Here is a 19475-nt window from a genome sequence, read left to right on the forward strand (position 1 = left end):
AATGAGACCAGACAGGAGGATACTGGAAGAATCCAGGAACAGAATTTAGTGATGATTGGATGTGGGAGGTGAGCAAATGTGGTGAGAACTGTGGATGACCTAAAGATGGATGAATGGGTGGAGAGTGGGAAAATACTAAAGAATTTGGTGTATGGTCATGAATTCTGCTATACATGAGATAATTCGTGCGGAAGCAACTAGGACAATGCCTAGGCCATAGTAGACATTCCATACATGTCAGTGTCCTAGGTTCCACACCCCACCCCCCACTCCATTTATGTTTATCTCCCTTATTAAGCAGTATGTAAGCTCTTATAAGGCACAGATTATACACTACTCCATTGCCCTCTCAGTAACTACTCAGGTCCTGATATACTGTAAACATTCAGTAAACATTTGTTGATTTCATTTTATTTTTATGTAAGGCAGCTTTGTTTTGATTGCTTACAATATATCTTGTCAAAGTGAACACTCAGAATATATTGTATAGACTTGCTTTTTTATACAAAGAATCAAAAGAATGCTTTCCTCACTATAATCTTGTTTGATTTTGGAGTGGTCTTGAGAAAGTCCGAATTCCAATAAAGGGTCATTTTGTTTTTGATGGGTAAGAAATAAGTAAAATCCAGACACAAAAAGAATAAATAAACAAGCTTTTCATTTATAAATATGTATAAATCTGAAAGTTCTCAGTAAACATCAATGCACAATACTTAAAAATAAATCTGAAAGCTGAATACAGAGCCTGATTCATAATATAAACACAAACTAATCAAAGCCAAGAATTTAGAATTTGGAGAAACAGCTCCTGTTGTTGAATCTGAATCTCTATCTCACATATAACTATAAGGCTTTTTGGAAATTAATTCTTTCCTAATTCTCTATACAAAAGATTATTCTTATCTAATATCCATTATCTGTATATAGATCTAATATAATAATCATATGGAATATATAATCATATAATAAATGTATACATAAATTCTAATATGTATTATTATATAGAGACAAAGAGTACAAATGTGGCAAACGTATTTAAAATTAAAGATTTAAAAACTCATCTTAACAAATTCCATTGCTGTAGACATATACAATCAATCCAAGAAAGTCATGACTGGATAGCTTTTCTTAACCTTAACTGAAGAGGAGAGATGAGCCCATGCATGGCTGCTATACATGGCCAATATACCTCTGCAGACTCCTGGACATTGATGGAAGCAGATACAACCTGGGAAAGAACTCTCTAATGCGGGAAATGTAGGTCAGCCAATGTAAAATGTGATCGGAGAGGCCACCTATCATAGTACCCCAAATTCCACCAGAGGGGCATTCTTTTGAGTTAAGGAGACTTTTCTGGGAGACTTTTGTTACAATGCATGTATTCAGGAAAACTGAAAACACATTAACCTGCTGATACCTATAAACACATTTTCATGCTTAGTTTTTTAAGTAGCTCCCTATCACATAACAGAGAACCATGGTTTGGCCCTTTTGGCCCTACCTACCTTCCCAACCTCATCACTTGCCATTCTCCTCTTCCCAGCAGACCCCCACCCCCATGACTAGTGCCTTCTCAGTGCTTCAGGTTTCAAATTAAATGAGATCTCTCATAAAAGCCTTCCCTCACCACTCTAACCTAAGTAGAGTCCTACTCTATCAGAGCTTCCTTCAGAGCACTACTAACAATAGGTTATTCTTTTATCTTTTTTCTGTTTACTTGTTTATCTGTCCCTCCCTAAGGGCTTAAGGTCAAGGACCTTGAATACATTATCCTCCATTATAATCCTAGCCCTTACACAGTATCAAGCACATAGTAAAGGCTTGCTAAATACGTAAGAGTGAATAAATGATAAAATAATGTAATATTTCTAGAAGTTGATTTGTCTATAAATATCAAGACCTTAAAATGTTGACACAGATTGATCAAATAATTCTTTTTTTTAGAGGGGGAAGGGGCAAAGGGAATGGGAGACGGAAGAAAGAGAGGGAGAATCTTAAGCAGGCTTCACACCCAGTGCTCACCTCAGAGCCCAACCCTGAAATCATGACCTGAAATCAAGAGTCAGAAGCTTAACCAACTGAGCCACCCAGGCGCCCCAATCAAATAATTCTTCTTCTAATTTACCTTAAGGAAATAATTGGAAATGTTCAGATTTATCACAGAATTTTCATCACAGACTTGTCTATAAAAGGAAAAAAGTGGATCTGAATGCCCCGAAATTAGAAAAAGATTAAATCAGTGACATTTTAGAAGAATACAATACCATGATAAAATGCTCATGATATGTTAAATGAAAAAAGTAGGATAAAAGTTTATAAAGTATGATCACAATTTTGCAAAAAGGAAAAGAGTATATATGTATAGAAAAAAATTGTTATATGTGTCAATGTACCAAAGTGTTGATGGTGCTTACCTACAGGTGACAGATGTGTGATTTTTATTATTAATGATATTCTGTATTTTTAAAAATTCTCCACATGCCTGTGTATAACTTTTATGAATGGATAAGAGGAATACATTTTTAAATCTAAATAAACACCTAATGTGAGAAAAGCATTCTGCTAATTACTGAAGGATTCAACGCTTTCGAATGATCAACACTTTCTCATTTTCCAGCAGTTTGTAATTTCTGACTTAAGTAAACTTTTCTCCTAACCCAGATGGGAGCTGGAAATAGGAGCCATTAGCAAGTCAGGAAGAGAATGAAGACGTAAGAATGATAAGATGGAGTGAGGCAACTGGGGCGCTACAAAGGAAGAGAAGGGAAACAAGTAAGGAGGTGAGAGGATTCCAAAGATAAACTTCAACTGCTTTCATCCTTTCAACAAATACTTTCTGAGTGTCTACTAAGCCAGGTATTTTGCTAGGCCACAGATTAATAAAACACAGTTGCAGCCTGCCCTGAAATTGCAGTGGGGCAGGCAGGTAAGAAAATCAGTTACATTAGAGCTCAATTACATGATTATGAACAAGATGTTCTGGGGGTATAGACAAGGGGCACCTAACTCATGCTGGAATGGGAGTGGTCAGGCAGCACTTATAAGAGAACATAAACTCATGCTAACTTCCAAAGGACAAAATACAGAATTCCAGGCAAGAAGGTATAAAAGCATAAAATCTCATGGCTATCAGGATGCTTTAAGCCACATGCAGCCCTAACCAGGACCCTGGGTATGTGCTGGAAGTTAAATGTCATTGCTATGGGCTCTGTATAAAATACAGTGGCCTAAATGGCAAGTTTGCAAACTTCCCTGAACAAGTCTTTCCTATGCAAGTCCTGATAGAATTAATATTTATGGACAGACCAGTATGTCTCAGATATTTTTACCTGTTATTTTTTTAATACTCTAAAAAGCTCTTTCTCAGCACAAATAGCATACCAGGGTACACGACTGCAGATGGCAGGTGGTCTGGAGCCACCAGACACAGCGGCAGATCTGAAGGGCACAGAAAAGACTCCTTCATTTGTATCGCCAGCCCTTTCTCTGGGAGGAAGAGGGGAATCAAGCTGACTTAATGGCACATGGTACTATTAATATATCACATATTTTTATATCTCAATTGTCCCTCTTCTGAAGGCTATTTAAATTCAGTGGGTGGTGTGGGGAAGGATGGGTGTATGATATAGGTGAAGGGGATAAAGGGTACCCTTGTGAGGAGCACAGAGAAATGTATAGAATTGCTGAACCATTATATTGTACACCTAAAACTCATATAACACTGTATGTTAATTATACTTGAATAAATAAATAATAAATTCAGTTTGGTGGGGTTATGTGAGCAAAGCTATACACAGTGATGACTTAGTTTCTCACCCCTCTGCCTCATGCAATATCCCAGAGCTACCCTTACATCAAAGCCTGGGAGTAAAGAATTAGAGAATCTGCAGCCACTGCCTCTGCTGTCCAAAATCATCAGATCCCATGTGGACCATAACAATATGTGACATGACTGCCATAGACACCAACTGAATGAATATTTAGTAAATTTAAAAAGGAATAAAATATTTATAGTTTACCAAAAGATCCTCCAGGCTACTTGAAAGAAAAAAAAATTGCCTTCCTTTTATGCCTTAATCTAAAGCTTAAATCATGAGTGCACTTTTAAGTCTCATTTTCAATAATTCAGAGTTTAGGGGAACAACCCATAATGCCAGGATGCCAGTGTAATAGCTAAAGAAGCATTCTTATAAAGTAACAAAATAAATTCGGTTAGCTTCCAAAAGGGAAATCTCCTATATTTTTTAACTATTCATACTTAATATTACATGACTGGGGGCGCCTGGGTGGCTTAGTTGGTTAAGCATCTGCCTCCGGCTCAGGTCATGATCCCAGGGTCCTGGGATTGAGCCCCGAGTCAGGCTCTCCGCTTGGTGGGAAGGCTGCTTCTCTCTCTCCCTCCGCCTGCCACTCCCCCTGCTTGTGCGCTCTCTCTCTCTCTTTCTACCAAATAAATAAAATCTTAAAAAAAGAAAAAAGAAAGGAAAAGAGATTTATTATAAGGAATTGGCAGGGTGTGCGAGTGGCTCAGTTGGTTAAAGCGTCTGCCTTCGACTTAGGTCAGGATCTCAGGGTCCTGAGATCAAACCCCAATTCCGGCTCCCTGCTAAGTGGGGAATCTGCTTATCCCTCTCCCTCTGACCCTCCTGTCTGCTTGTGTGCACTCTCTCCCTCTTTCTCTCTCTCAAATAAATAAAACCTAAAAAAAAAAGGAATTGGCTTTTGATGTAAGAGGCTGTCAAACCCAAAATCTGCAGGGCTGATGTCCCAGTTCGAATCCAAAAGCCATGAGTCTGAACTCTCACTTACTTGAGGTAGGGTCAGCCTTTTGTTCTAGTCATGTCTTCAACTGACTGGATGAGACCCACCCACATTATGGAGAGCAATCCACTTTACTTGGTCTACTGATTTAACTGTTAAATCAGTTAAATCTTCTCCAAAAACACCTCACAGAAACACCCAGAATTCTTGACCAAATATCTGCGCACCCCATGGCCTAATCAAGTTGACACATAAAATTAACTACCACAGTTATAGTATAAACCAAGAATATTTCACATGTTGGACTAGATTTATGTCTTTTTAGATTATCTGTCCTTTTCTCTGTTTTGTTTGTATGCTTATAAATTTTGCATTTGCTCAGGAGGACTTTGCCTCCATGCCTTTGTTCATGCTGCTCCATGCACATAGAATGTTTTTCCTGTAATTGCCACATTTCTAAATCCTAAATATTTTCAGGCCCTGCTCAAATACCCCATCTTTCAGAAAGCCTTCTCTGATTCCTCCTGTCTGACAGACACATCAAACTAGGAATAACTCTTCCTTCCCAATACCCATAGTGCCTGACTCTCCTTCTCTAATGGTATGTCCCACATCTACCTTGTTTTACAGATTTTTATGAATAGGTTTTTTAACTATAGCTTTCTGGAGAAAAGAATTCATGTCCAAGTCAGTCTTGAATCTCCTGAGTATCTTACATTGAGTAGATGTTCAACATATATTTGTTAAATTAATAGATTTCATATCTTTTCCATATAACTAAGGAGTCAGTAATTTCTTGGATAACAAATAATTCAAGGATTTTTTTTAAGATTTTATTTATTTATTCATGAGAGACAAGAGAGGGAGAGAGAGAGAGAGGCAGAGGGAGAAGCAGGCTCCCCGCTGAGCAGGGAGCCCAATATGGGACTCGATCCAGGACCCTGGGATCATGACCTGAGCAGAAGGCAGACGCTTAACCAACTGAGCTACCCAGGCACCCTCAAAGATATTTTCTAATGAAGGGTTTAAGAAATCGTCTCTTGATAAATCCATGTATTGAATAGTTTGAGATAACCACACCTTTAGCTGATTAGATTTTCAGCACTTTATAACAACTATGTTCTACATATTTAATATAATTTTAAGTATTAATTGTCAAATTCACTTAATGTAAAGTACAGGGAAATTGTTTGGGTTGTAATAGTATTTTTCCTTTACTGCCACTTTTCCCACCTGTGAAACCTGAAGCAGCTAATCCTCTTAACATTCATCCTTAGATATGTTTATTTATTGCACTTACTCTTGGGTTAAGGTACACATTGAACAAAACTATAATTTAGCTATCAACCACAGAATATATTGTTCCTCATGCTTTAAAGAAACCACATCATCTTTCTGTTACATTATTTCTATAGGATCCCATAGAATTGACAGATCTCCAACAGCCAACAGTATCTGTTAATGTCTTCCTTGAATCCTTATTCACTACAATTAACACATTTTGCCACTGGCATGTAACTAATCTCTTAGATTTGTCAGAATTTTCAAAGCTTTTCTTGTTTCTCCCTCTAGTGGTCAATAACATTCATTGACATGGAAACCCAGATAAGGGTGATCTTAGATGTGGGTGAAAGATGGAAATGAACGTTCAATTTTGTTGTAAACAAATGTGAAATGTATTCAAATCTATGTCTCATAATCTGAAAAGAGGTGTATTTGAGATATAATTTCTTTAGATCCACAGATACTCTCTATATTCTTTGAATAATATATATTTCTATTTCATAGTAATCATTTTTTAGACATTCTGTATAATTAATTCCTATTCATAAAAATGTGATTTTCAACCAAATTATCTAATATATTTGAGTAATAAGCACATCACTAGATAATTTTAATTTTTTTCCTTAATAGGATAATCCTTCTCCCTCTTCCCTTGCTTAACTTGCACTAGTACCTTCCCCGTTTCCCAAATTCTAATTTCTTGTTTATAAAATGTTATGAAAAATTTGTTTAGTTAGAAGTAAATTTTAAAATTCATGATACTTTTGTGAAATAATGAGATTGCAGAATGTGAGTGAGATGAAGAGAGAATATATGTGTGTATAATAAATTCTGATTTCAGAGGTAGAATTATGGTCAAGTACTTCTGAAGTGAAAAACTTAATTTTTAAAATTTAATTTATTAGGAGTAATAGTGAATCATCTTAAAAGGAACACTGTCAAACATAATGATATAAAAATTGGCCTGCTTTGCCAACATTCACAAAACAGTACTCTTAAGAATTAGAAAGGCCATTTTATTAAAGATAGAGTGACTATACAATTTGTCATTCAAACCAGGACACTTTTGAGACTGAAAAGGACACTATTAATAACATGAGACAACAGGCATAAACAGGAATCATCCCAGGCAAACTAAAATTAGGTCACTCTAATGATCACCAATTTATTAAAAACATAAATTATTTGATTTATGAAAAACAAGGCAAATTGTAGTAGTCCCTTTACTAAGAAGGTTATGATGAGTGAGTTGTGCAGCCTTATGTGCTGTACACTGAAGGTTTTTCTTCTAAGACCACTTAAGGACCAAAGATCCTAGGTCTATTCTAATCTTTTCATTGGGTAGCCAACTCCTAGAAGTTTTCCCAGGACATCTGTAGTTTTAAAACTGAAAGTCCCTCGCCTCAGTAACCCTTCCAGCCTGGAGAAACCAGGCAGGGTGGTCACCCTAATTCCTTAACAACTGCCTTTTAGCAAGGTGGTATCTCCTCTTTGGCCCTTGAAGTCATGTGAGGAAGGGCACTCAACAAAATCCTGTCTTTTACCAGGACTGACTCCGCTCTTTCCCAACTTCTGATTTAGCTCCAGCCTACCTCCAGCTGCCCCAAAGTCCAGCCTTCATTTCAAGGATTCCACTAACTGTGGCCCTGGTGCCAAAGCCGATGCTGCCTCTTGACACTGCCTTTCCGATCCCCATCTACCGCTAACATCCTTGCTTCCACTGCGGGGCCTCCAAGTCCCCACAGAGCTGTACTACCTGGGACTTTATAATGCCACAAAAAGCCTCTCTGTTCTACCACCTACATCAGAGTTTGACGGACTTCAGACTTCAGGGCGCCTGGGTGGCTCAGTCGGTTCAGCGTCTGCCTTCTGCTCAAGTTATGATCCTGGGGTCCTGGGTTCAAGTCCTGCATTGGGCTCCCTGCTCAGTGGGGAGTCTGCTTCTCCCTCTCCTTTTGCCGTTCTCTCTCTCATGCTCTCTCTCAAATGAATAAATAAAATATTTTTAAAAAGAGTTCCACAGATTTCATTTTTAGTGTAAGACTTCATCCTTCACTAAGCTCTGGCATGCAGGAAGGAAATGAAAAAAAGATTTGTTTTATCCTCAGGAAGAGGGTATAAACATTAGGCAATTTCTTTAAGTACGTTAAGTCACAAGTCAAGCTAAGAAAAATTGTTAAAGAAATACTCCACAATATTGACTCTAAGAAGCTACTGAACCCTAGTCTAGCAAACTTTGAGAACAAATTTCTAAGGATGTCAAGAGCACATTTTTGAAAAAGGCTACAGTGTTTTCCACAGAAAGTAAAATAAGGGCCAAGTAAGAGCAATTTTGTCCGTTATAGATGTTGGTGTATGTAATACTCAGCTCTGTCTGTTACAAAGGTTCACTTCTTCTCCAGTAAACAAACTACTCATCATCTCCACTTGATGAATGCCAGGCACCTCAAATTCAGCACGAGCAGAACCAAACAGATCATCTTCCCCACAAACCACTCTTCTATTTCCCTGCTGTTCTTTATCTAAATAAAGTGCATCACCATCTCACCAGATGCAAAAGCCAGGATGTAGGAGTCATCTTTGACTCCTCCCTCCATCTGACCCTCAGATCCCATCAATATCCCATCAAAATGCTTCTCAGACCTGTTGCCCTGGCTCTATCTTCACAGAACACACCCTGGTCAGGCCACTGTCGTTCTTCTCAATAGTCTCCTAGGCGTCTCCACTACTGCCCCTCTCCGATCTATTTTCCACACTACAGGCACATTAATAATATATTTTTTAAAGATTTTATTTATTTATTTGACAGAGAGAGAGAGCACAAGTAGGCAGAGAGGCAGGCAGAGGGAGAGTGAGAAGCAGGCTCTCTGCTGAGCAGGGAACCTGATGCGGGGCTCGAACCCAGGACCCCAGGATCATGACCTGAGCTGAAGGCAGCCACTTAACCAACTGAGCCACCCAGGTGCCCCACATTAATGATATTATAGGCTGAATTATGTCCCCCCAAATTCACATGTTGAAGCCCAAATCCCCAATACCTCACTATGTAACTGCTTTGGGGGATAAGGCCTTTAAAAAGGCAATTCAGTTAAAATGCAGCTGTACGGTGAGCCCTAATCCAGTCTGAGTGGTATTCTTATAAGAGGAAATTTCTACGCACAAAGAGACCCATAGGGCATATACACACCAAGAAATACCATATGAAGAGGCAGCAAAAGGGCCGCCATCTGCAAACTAAAGAGAGAGACCTCAGAGAAACTGATTCTGCCAACACCTTGCTCTTGGACTTTGAGCCTCCAGGACTGTGAAAAAATAAATTTCTATTATTCAAGCCACCCAGTCTGTAGTATTCTGCTATAGTAGCCCTAGCAAACTAACACATATGGTATCTTCCCTCTTCCTATTGCCCCTAAAATAAAATGCAGTGTAATGTGCATGGCCGATAAAGCCCTATATGATTTGGTCCTGTGCACATCTCCTGCCTCATCCCTCTCCCTAGCTCTCTGCCCTCTAGCCTTACTGAACTTTTCTCAGTTCTCATACACACCTGGGACTTCTCACAGGTGTTTCATTTGCTGGAAGTGCCAGTCTCCCACTCCCATTACCCACTTAAATTCAAGTCTCAGTTCCAATGTCACTTCCTCAGGGAAATCTCCTTGAATCTGGTCTGGGGCAATTTCCCCTAAACACAGTTGTCATTATTTGCCTCATAACTCCTGTTTTTTCCTCTAATTCAGGAGGTCCATAAGAACTGAACTACTGTCATCTTGTTTACTTCTCTATCTACAGTGTCAGCACAGTCCTTGACAAATAGGGGGGCTCCCATAAATATTAGTTGACCATATGACAGGTTCTCTCTTTCAATATTTACAACTACCTCTGTTGAGGAATTGAGACATCAATCGGCTTAGTTGGAGGAGTAGTTGAATTAGTTGACCATCAGATGCCAAATATGCAGGCCTTCTTCCCAGCAAGCTCTACTTTTACCAGCACTCATAGCTCAGAGTATCCTTCTCAAGAGACATAGCACAAAGGAGGAACAGCTAACAATATACCTCAAAGTTTCTCTCTTAGACCCAGCCCCATACAACCTAGGAAACATCATGGAGTGCAGGTCCCAGACCATCTGAGAGTGCTTCTGTAAAATGGTACTCAGAGGAGGACTAGGAACTAGGCTAGCAAACACTACATACAGTGTTTTGAATTGCAGCCAAGATCATTTACAAAAATAATTCTTGGAATGTTAAAGAGGGTATCTTAAAACTAGAAATGTAGTAGGAGGAACACATATTTTCAAATAGAAATCTGGAGTGTTCTTCATGTTCTGATAATCTTGCTGAAGTGGGAAGGTCATTAACTGAGCTTTATTCCACAAGGAAACAAACATGTCCAGGGTTCTGGAAATAAGGGACTTCACAGAAATGAAAATTAATTTTCTGCTCTGAGGAACGATGTCTGAGAAAACCTCTGGGGGTCTGCTGGCCTTCTAAGTCTTGAACTAGTTATAGTACATATTTTCTTTCTCTAAAAAGCCTCAATATTATTCTATTATTTACCATCAGACATACAAACATCTTCTATGCAGGTCCCTAAGTGACCTTCGTTCTGGTGCCTATGTGATGTCTGAGACACATGAATCCTGGTTCTGATGTAGGAAGCAACTCTGTGCAGAGGTCTTGCTTTAAGGTGGCTGGAGATCACCTGCACGATGGTGGCTGGCTAGCAAAGGTCAACCATCAGACTAATTGGATGAAATCTGAATTTTAATAACATTTATATTCTGTAGTTGTTTTTAAATTATTATATAACAGTTATATTCACATTTAATCTTCAAAGTAATTTGAAATGGACTATTACATGATGATATATATATTTATTAGCATACTAGTTTATTGATATGGCAAACATTTATAACATATTATTAAATGGGAAAAATTACCAGGCAGGATGTACAATGTGGTCCCATTTTTATAGAAATATACATACATACTTAGGTGTATACATCACAGCAACAAATCTAGTGAGTTAAACACTTTTTAAAAAGCTCCTTAAGATAAATAGGGGACATCTGAAACTTAGAGAATCTAAGTAACAGAATTGAGGCTGTATCTTATAAAAAGTAAAGCCAGGATTTGATCCAGGTAGGTGTACCTGAAGCCAAAGATCCAAAGCTTTTTTTACACTTTGTTAGCTTACTTCCTTGGCCACCCTTTATGTGGTGGCCCAGGCTTCTCAGGGGAATCCTTCCTTTATAAAATAAGGAAATCTACTCCACACTTCCTAAAGAGCTCATAAAAATGAGATTTTGATAACTAGTAAACCTATCATCTCCATATTAGGTATAGCCATAATGACTCCTTACGTTGATTAAGCCACTCCAGGCTTGAGTTGCCTTTGTTTTTATACTGTCTTTAGGAACAAATTGGGAGAAAAACATAAATGAACCACATTTGCCCATGGCTGTCATAAAAGTATCTTAAAGGGTGCAACTGTATACGTGTAAATATATTAAAATATTTCATCCTATTCATCTCAGTATCTCTGGCCCTCTGATAATTAGGTCATAATCTCAGTCAAGGACCATTTTATATTGTTCTAAGTTATTTCACTGACCTGGCAATAGCAATTTCTCATCCCGGTCATGAAGATGGAGAAAGAGAAGGAACATGATTCATAAGACAATGAGCTTTCAATTGCAGCCTTATATTACCTGCTGATAATTGTGGTTTTGAAATAAGGGAAGGAAGAGAGGGCCTAAGAGACATGAAAGAACAGTGAACTGTAAAAAGGCTGATTCTGATGGTCAAAAACTTAAAGAGGACTTTCTGTCCAACTGGCAAACTATAAGAAATATTTATCTAGGGATGCGTGGGTGGCTCAGTCAGTTAAGTGTCTGCCTTCAGCTCAGGTCATGATCTCAGGGTCTTGGGATGGAGCTCCCTGCTCAGCTTGGGAGTCTCCCTCTCCTTCTCCCTCTCCTTCTGCCCCTCCCCCGGCTTATTCTCTCTCTCTCTCTCTCTCTGACAAATAAATAAAATCTTAAAAAAAAAAGAAAGAAAGAAATATTTATCTTCAGGAAACCACCCTTACTAGTTATTTTAAGGTCAAAAAGGTTTGTTAAGAAAGTCATCACTCTAGTTGTCTAGTTCTCATTTGTAGAAACCTAAACTAAGTTTAAAAATTTTATCTTCTACTTGGAGTGGAGGGGGGTGGGAGGGATGGGGTGGCTGGGTGATGGACATTGGGAGGGTAAGTACTATGGTGAGCACCGTGAATTGTGTTAAGAGTGATGAATCACAGATCTGTACCCCTGAAACAAATAATACATTATATGTTAATAAAAAAAAATTTTTTAATTATATCTTCTACTTGATTTGGAAGTATCAAAATAATATATGTGGAGAAAAGTCAGAAACCTTATTAATATTGCCTGTTTTATTTTAGTTATAACATTCAATACTTCAATGCAAAATATCTTCCTTCTACTAGGTAGTGGCTATTTACAGCACACTGTAAAAGAATGCATTTCTTTTTTTTTTAAGACTTTATTTATTTGACAGAGAGAGACACAGCGAGAGAGGGAACACAAGCAGGGGGAGTGGGAGACGGAGAAGCAGGCTTCCCGCGGAGGAGGGAGCCCGATGCGGGGCTTGATCCCAGGACCCTGGGATCATGACCGGAGCCGAAGGCAAACGCTTAACCAACTGAGCCACCCAGGTGCCCCAAAGAATGTACTTCTTAAACAAGCCATACTCTAGACCTGTACTGTCCAATATAGCAACTATTGAGTGCTAGAAGTTGGGCTAGTTCAAATTAAGATGTGCATTAAATGTAAAATACACATCAGATTTTAAAGACTTAGCGCAAAACAAGAATATAAACTACTTCATTAATAATCTTTGTATTGGAAAAAAGGGGGGTCCCTGGGAGGCTCAGTCCATTAAGCATCTAACTCTTCCATTCAGGTCATGATCCCAGGGTCATGAGATCGAGCCCCATGTCATTTAAGATTCTCTCTCTCCCTCTGCCCCTGCCCCACCCCCTAAATAATAATAATAATAATAATAATTTTTGTACTGATTATATGTTGAAATGATAAAATACTTGAATATGTTGGGTTAAAGGAAGTATATTGCTAAAATGAACTCTACATATTTCTCTTTACTTTTTTAATGTGGTTCCTAAAGAATTTTTAATGAAGCTTGTATAATATTTCTCTTTGGCAGCACAGCCTTAGATTTTTACCTTTAAATAATCAGTATCCTGAGTCAGGAGTAAGAGTATCAGACTTTATTCTTGTGTTTTTGGGATATCTTGGGCTTACAATTTACTTTAGAGGATTGAAAATGTAAAACCTTTACCAGTATGATTAACAAAATGGAGAGCATGAAATTAATGTGCACAAAAGTAGTATACACACAGGGCACCCGGGTGGCTCAGTCGGTTAAGCATTCAACTCTTGATTTCAGCTCAGGTCATGACCTCAGGGTTGTGAAATTGAGCCCTGTGTTGGACTCCACACACAGCACAGAGTCTGCTCGGGATTCTCTCTCCCTTTCCCTCTGCCCTTCCCCGCCCCCCACCCTAGTGTGTGCACACACTCTCTCGCTCTAAAAAAAAAATAGTATACACACGTCTTAAATCCTTTGACTTCTCTCTGCCTCCATCACCACTAGCCAAGTCCTACCTTTGTCTCTTGCCTGGACTAATAAAACAGCTTTAAAGACTTTATTTGTTTGTTTGTTTGTTTATTTATTTATTTATTTATTTATTTATTTATTTCAGAGAGAGCATGAGCAAGAGAGAGAGAGCACAAGCAGGGGTGGGGTAGGGACGAGGGAGAGGGAGAAGCAGGCTCCCTACTGAGCAGGGGGCCCAACTCGGGGCTCAATCCCAGGACTCTGGGATCATGACCTGAGCCGAAGGCAGACACTTAACTGACTGAGCCACCGAGGCACCTCTAAAATAGCCTTTTAACAGACAGCAGATCCTCTTTGATGCCTACCCATAACTCCTTGACTTTACCATATCAGTGCTAGCCAGACTTCCTTCTGCCAAAATCTACTTTCCACTTTTCTTCCCCCAAAGCTTTCTCTGACCACAGGATCCCACTCTGTTCATATGTGTGGCAGAGGAAGTACCAAGAAATTAACATCCCCTGAGAGGATCTCTCAACCAATAACTGACAGGAGTTGATATATAAATACCCCAGCTCCTTGTCTTTGGATGGGGTAACCCAGCATTATGTGTTCTACACCATTTCCAGAGTTCTACACTGGGCTTATGTGTTAAGATAACCAAAGCTACATCCGGTTTAATAATTCACCTTTTATTTGCTCTGCCCTTCCCTATCTCTCTTCCTCTCCCTTTACCCAGGTTTCCTGGGATTGTTTTGTGAATAAACTACTTACCCTAGAATCCTGTTTCAGAACTCAGACTAAGTGAATTGGTTTTCCTACTTTCACTCTCACCTCTCACCAAGCCATTCCCCACCTCAAAAGTCAGGTTATCTTTTTAAACTGCCACTGTGACCATATCACTTCTTACCTAAAACCTGTCAACTTCCCACCACTCTTAGGAGAAAGACCATCCAGTACCTTAGTTTAAAGTTTCTTAATGTCAATTCCATTGACTGCTTTACTACTTGAGTTTTGCTACATTAGAGACCTTACCATCACACAGAACTGCTACATCTTGGAAATTGAAATTTCCAATATCTCACAGTCTGGCCATAATCTTCTATCCTCATACAACCACTACTACTCTGCCAGCACCAGCCCTCAAGTACTTCAATCCTTTCCTCTCACCTATCAAACTGATCATGGCTTTGCACACTCCCTATTCTACCTGGACCCCCAGCAACATCATTTCTACTGCTCTCTTATTGACACTGTTAATTCTACTAGCCTCCTCCCCTGGTAGTATCAGCTTGGAAACCACCAGCCCTGCATACTTTGAGGAAACCATTAGTACTGAATATTTTGACAATCAGCTTCAGCTTCTGTACCCAGGCTGGAAGTAAATGTAACAGCAGTAAATTACTGCTCAGAATTTAAAATTTGCACAGTGAGGTAATTTCCCCCTTCCCAGGAGGGTAAATCCACAAATGAGTGGTCCCCAACATCAAACAGACCCTTAACACCACTCATTATTTTTTATATGTCTCATTACTTTCATAGGAAATTCTAAACCTTCATCGCTTTCCAACATCCTTTCTCTGTTCACTTTCAGCAGATTACCCTGGGTCTGAATTTGCTTGCGGGGTAACAAATCTATCCAAGGTCTTAACTCTTTCACTCCTGTAGAAAACCTCTCTCTCCACTTGTGCTCCAAACCCCAAAATTATCTCCCTCAAGACTGAACCTGAATCTAAGTCCTTTCATAATCAAGATCTGGGCCAACTTCCCAACCTCACTTTCAGTTTCTCCTCCAGATACATCCTACCTGTAGTTCCAGGAATGCAGTCCAGATATGGAGAGGTTCTGGAGGTGAAGGTGAATAGTATCCAACAAGGCTGGGAGCAGAACCCAGAAGTCTCCTGAATAAAGCATTCCAGGAATTCTGTCAAAGCAAGGACCCTGCCAAGGAGAATGCAAGCCATAAACCATGGAATAAAGTTAAAAAGTCATGAGCCAAAGATTCCAATAAATGGAGAGACCCAATTAGGAGAGCAAGAGCAAATAAGAAATAGAAAGGGGCCAATACAAAAACGACAGACATGGAACAAGACATAAGTTAGGTCCAAGGTAATGCTCTTACTCTTTTTTTTTTGTTTGGAATGGTAAGTTATTTAAATTTTTATTTTAATTCCAGTTAGTTAACATACAGTGTTATATTAGCTTCAGGTGTACAAAATAGTGATTCAACAATTCCATACATCACCCAGTGCTCATTATAAATGTACTCTTTAATCCCCATCACCTATTTCACCCATCCCCTGCCCACCTCCCTCTGGTAACCATCAGTTTGTTCTCTGTAGTTAAGAGTCTTTTACTTGGTTTGTCTCTCCCTCTCTCTTTTTCCCCTTTGCTCATTTATTTCTTAAATTCCACATATGAGTGAAATTATATGATAATTATCTTTCTCTGACTTATTTTGCTTAGCATTATACTCTCTAGCTCCATCTACATCATTGCAAATGGCAAGGTTTCATTCCTTTTTATGGCTGAATAATATTCCATTCCAGGGGCGCCTGGGTGGCTCAGTTGGTTAAGCGACTGCCTTTGGCTCAGGTCATGATCTTGGAGTCCCGGGATCGAGTCCCACATCGGGCTCCCTGCTCAGCAGGGAGTCTGCTTCTCCCTCTGACCCTCTTCCCTCTCGTGCTATCTCTCATTCTCTCTCTCTCTAATAAATAAATTTAAAAAAAAAATTAAAAAAAAATATTCCATTCCATTCTATACATATATATATACACACACACACATATACCACATCATTCAACAATCGATGGATACAGGCTGCTTCCATATTTTGGCTATTGTAAATAATGCTGCTATAAATATAGGGGTGCATGAATCTCTTTGAATTAGTGTTTTGGTAATGGTAATATTTAATGTTTTTTGATGGTTCAACATTTGAAACCCAGAATTAATTTTTTTAAAAAAGCAAACCATGGAAATCACCATCATTGAAAAGCTATTAGGTACAAAAAAAAAATGCAGAATGCATTTCTCTAAGAGACAAATAAATCATTCCAGTAGTAATCTATTAAAAGTAACTTTTCTTGGGCATCTGCACGGCTCAGTCAGTTAGGCATCTGCCTTCGGCTCAGGTCATGATCCCAGGGTCCTGGGATGGAGCCCTGCATCAGGCTCCCAGCTCAGCGGGCAGCCTGCTTTTCCCTCTGCCTCTGCCTGCCACTCCTTCTGCTTGTGTGCTCTCTCTCTCTGTGTCAAATAAAAAAATAAAATCTTTTAAACAAACAAATAAATAAATAAATAAATACAAAAGTAACTTTTCTTAAACAAATAGTGTTCTGTTTGTATAAAATGAGAATAAAATAGGATAGTGTTACCTTATGTAATGACATATGTCTGCCTATTTAAATAATAAAAGAATTCACATTTTTATACAGTCCAATATACTTAGGTCTATGATAAAACAGTATTATGAGGAAATGGTCTTTTATAACTTTAATGATAAACTGGTGGTCTAAATGGTTGTAGTTACAAAGAAAAGTTATCCACTAAAAAGGACAGTAGAGGACATAAAGGATAAAATGAAAAATTTTCCTTTTTAAAAAAATTTTTTATTATTGAAGTGTTGTTGACATACAATGTTGTATTAGTTTCAGGTATACAACAGTGATTCAACAATTCTATACATTTCTCAATGCTCATCATGATAAGTGTTGTCACCATACATTATTACAATATGATTGACCATATTTTGCTTGCTGTACTTTTCGCCTCCGTGACTTAGTTATTTTATAACTGGGAGTTTGTACCTCTTCATCCCTGTCACTTATTTCATCCATTCCCCCAACCTGCTTTTCCTCTTAATCACTGTACAGTTGGCTCCTTCACATCATTCCAATCCCATTAAATGTCATCTACTGAAAGGTCCCCCCAACTGCCCTATCTAGAATAGCCAATTAGTTATTCATCACATCTCCATGTTTCATACTCTGCATAATACTGTAGTGCTAGCTAAGACTTCTTTATTAACTGGATTATTGTCCATTTCTCCCCACTAGAATGTAAGGCCCTTGGGAACAAAGCTCTTCTCATTTATCTCTAGCCCCAATGGCAAGAACAGTCTTCCAAATACATTAAGTATTTGATAAGTACTAGATGAATGAATTAAATCTCAGGGATACTCTGCATTTTTCTTAAAGACCTCCAAGTAATTCTGACATCAACCAGAATGGAAACCTCTGGGCTAATACCAGCCTTGTTATCCCCACTATGCTGGGACGTAGAGGGTGGTGAGAAGTGACTTGGAAAAAATGCAAAACCAGGCCAAACAAACGAAGCATTGCTCTATTTTGCTAGGCCTTTAACCATACTGATTCCAAGACCTAGTATATGCTCTCCTCAACATTCCTAAGCTAGTCAGTTCAGGAACTATCTTCTTTAAAAACTATAAACACTAAAGGATTATTTTGAATTATTTACTTTGTTTCCCCAGTCCAAACACTCTGGCATGCATTAGATCCTCAATACATATTTCTTGAATTACACTGCTCAGAGATTTGCTCCAGCCCACTGGGCTTGCTACAACTTACATGTTAATATTAGCTATCATTTATTTAACACTTACCATGTGCCAGGAACTATGCTAAGCCCTTACCTATAATATCTCATTTATTCCTCAAAAGAATACTTCAAAAGAGGTGTTTTCTTTCTCTTTCTTTTTTTTTACACCAACAAATAACAAAAGAGACTCAGAGAGGTTATACATATGTAAGTAGAAAAGTTGAGATTTATATTTAGGCTGTTTTTTTTTCTATCCTATACTGCCTTATGCAATCAATGTAATGCATCAGTATTTTTAGTGTACGTTATTTCTGCGTCAAGTCATTTATTAACTAATAATGGAACCTATGAGAAGCTCTCAAATATCTCTATGAGTCTTAGTCTCTTCACTTACAGAGTCAGGAATTAGATGAAATTAATTCGTTGGCCTCTTCCAGCTCTAAAAACTATATACGCAAATATGAGTTCCTAGACTTGAGCATTTGATTTTGCAACATCATTTGCTTCTGCTGTTTTATATATTTCATACTGTGTTTATATCAAAACAACATAAAACAGTTTCCATTTCCATGACTTCTTTTCTTGAAACCACCTGACTTCTTGGAAATATGAAAAGTGAAATGAATGAAGTCACATCACCAAAGCCACAGAAGAGAAGACACTTCCTCAAACACAGTCCGCATATTTCCAACAGAGTTGATGTCACTGATTTAACTACCTATTCGAAGAAAATGCTCACTAATTAGAGTATTTTTGAAGACAGTTACGAAAGAGTGAAATTTTAGGCTATCTAATGGTGGTACTAGCCCTTGTGCATCTGGGGGGTGTTCAACACTAGTCCCTAATATATTCGTTATTTATGAATTTTACTAATTGTAAAATTTGAAAATACAGAGTAAAAGAGAGAGGAGGAGAAACCTAGTCCACACCCCCCACCTTTTTTATTAATATAACAGCATAGGGCAGTGGAAGGAGCCCTTGTTCTTTCATTGGTGAAAACTACTGTCAGGGCCCCCAGGTGGCTCAGTCAGTTAAGTGTCTGCCTTTGGCTCAGGTCATGATCCCAGGGTCCAGGAATCAAGTCCCTGCATCCAGCTCCCTGCTCAGCGGGCAGCCTGTTTCTCCTTCTCCCTCTGCTGCACCCACTGCTTATGCTCTCTCTCTTTTTCTGTCAAATAAATAAATAAAATTTTTAAAAAAGCTGTGAATCACTTCACTCTGCATCTCAGT

Source organism: Eumetopias jubatus, unplaced genomic scaffold, assembly GCF_037043125.1.
Source record: "Eumetopias jubatus isolate StellerSeaLion01/CBP00866 unplaced genomic scaffold, mEumJub1_p1.0 scaffold_7, whole genome shotgun sequence".
NCBI lineage: Eukaryota > Metazoa > Chordata > Mammalia > Carnivora > Otariidae > Eumetopias > Eumetopias jubatus.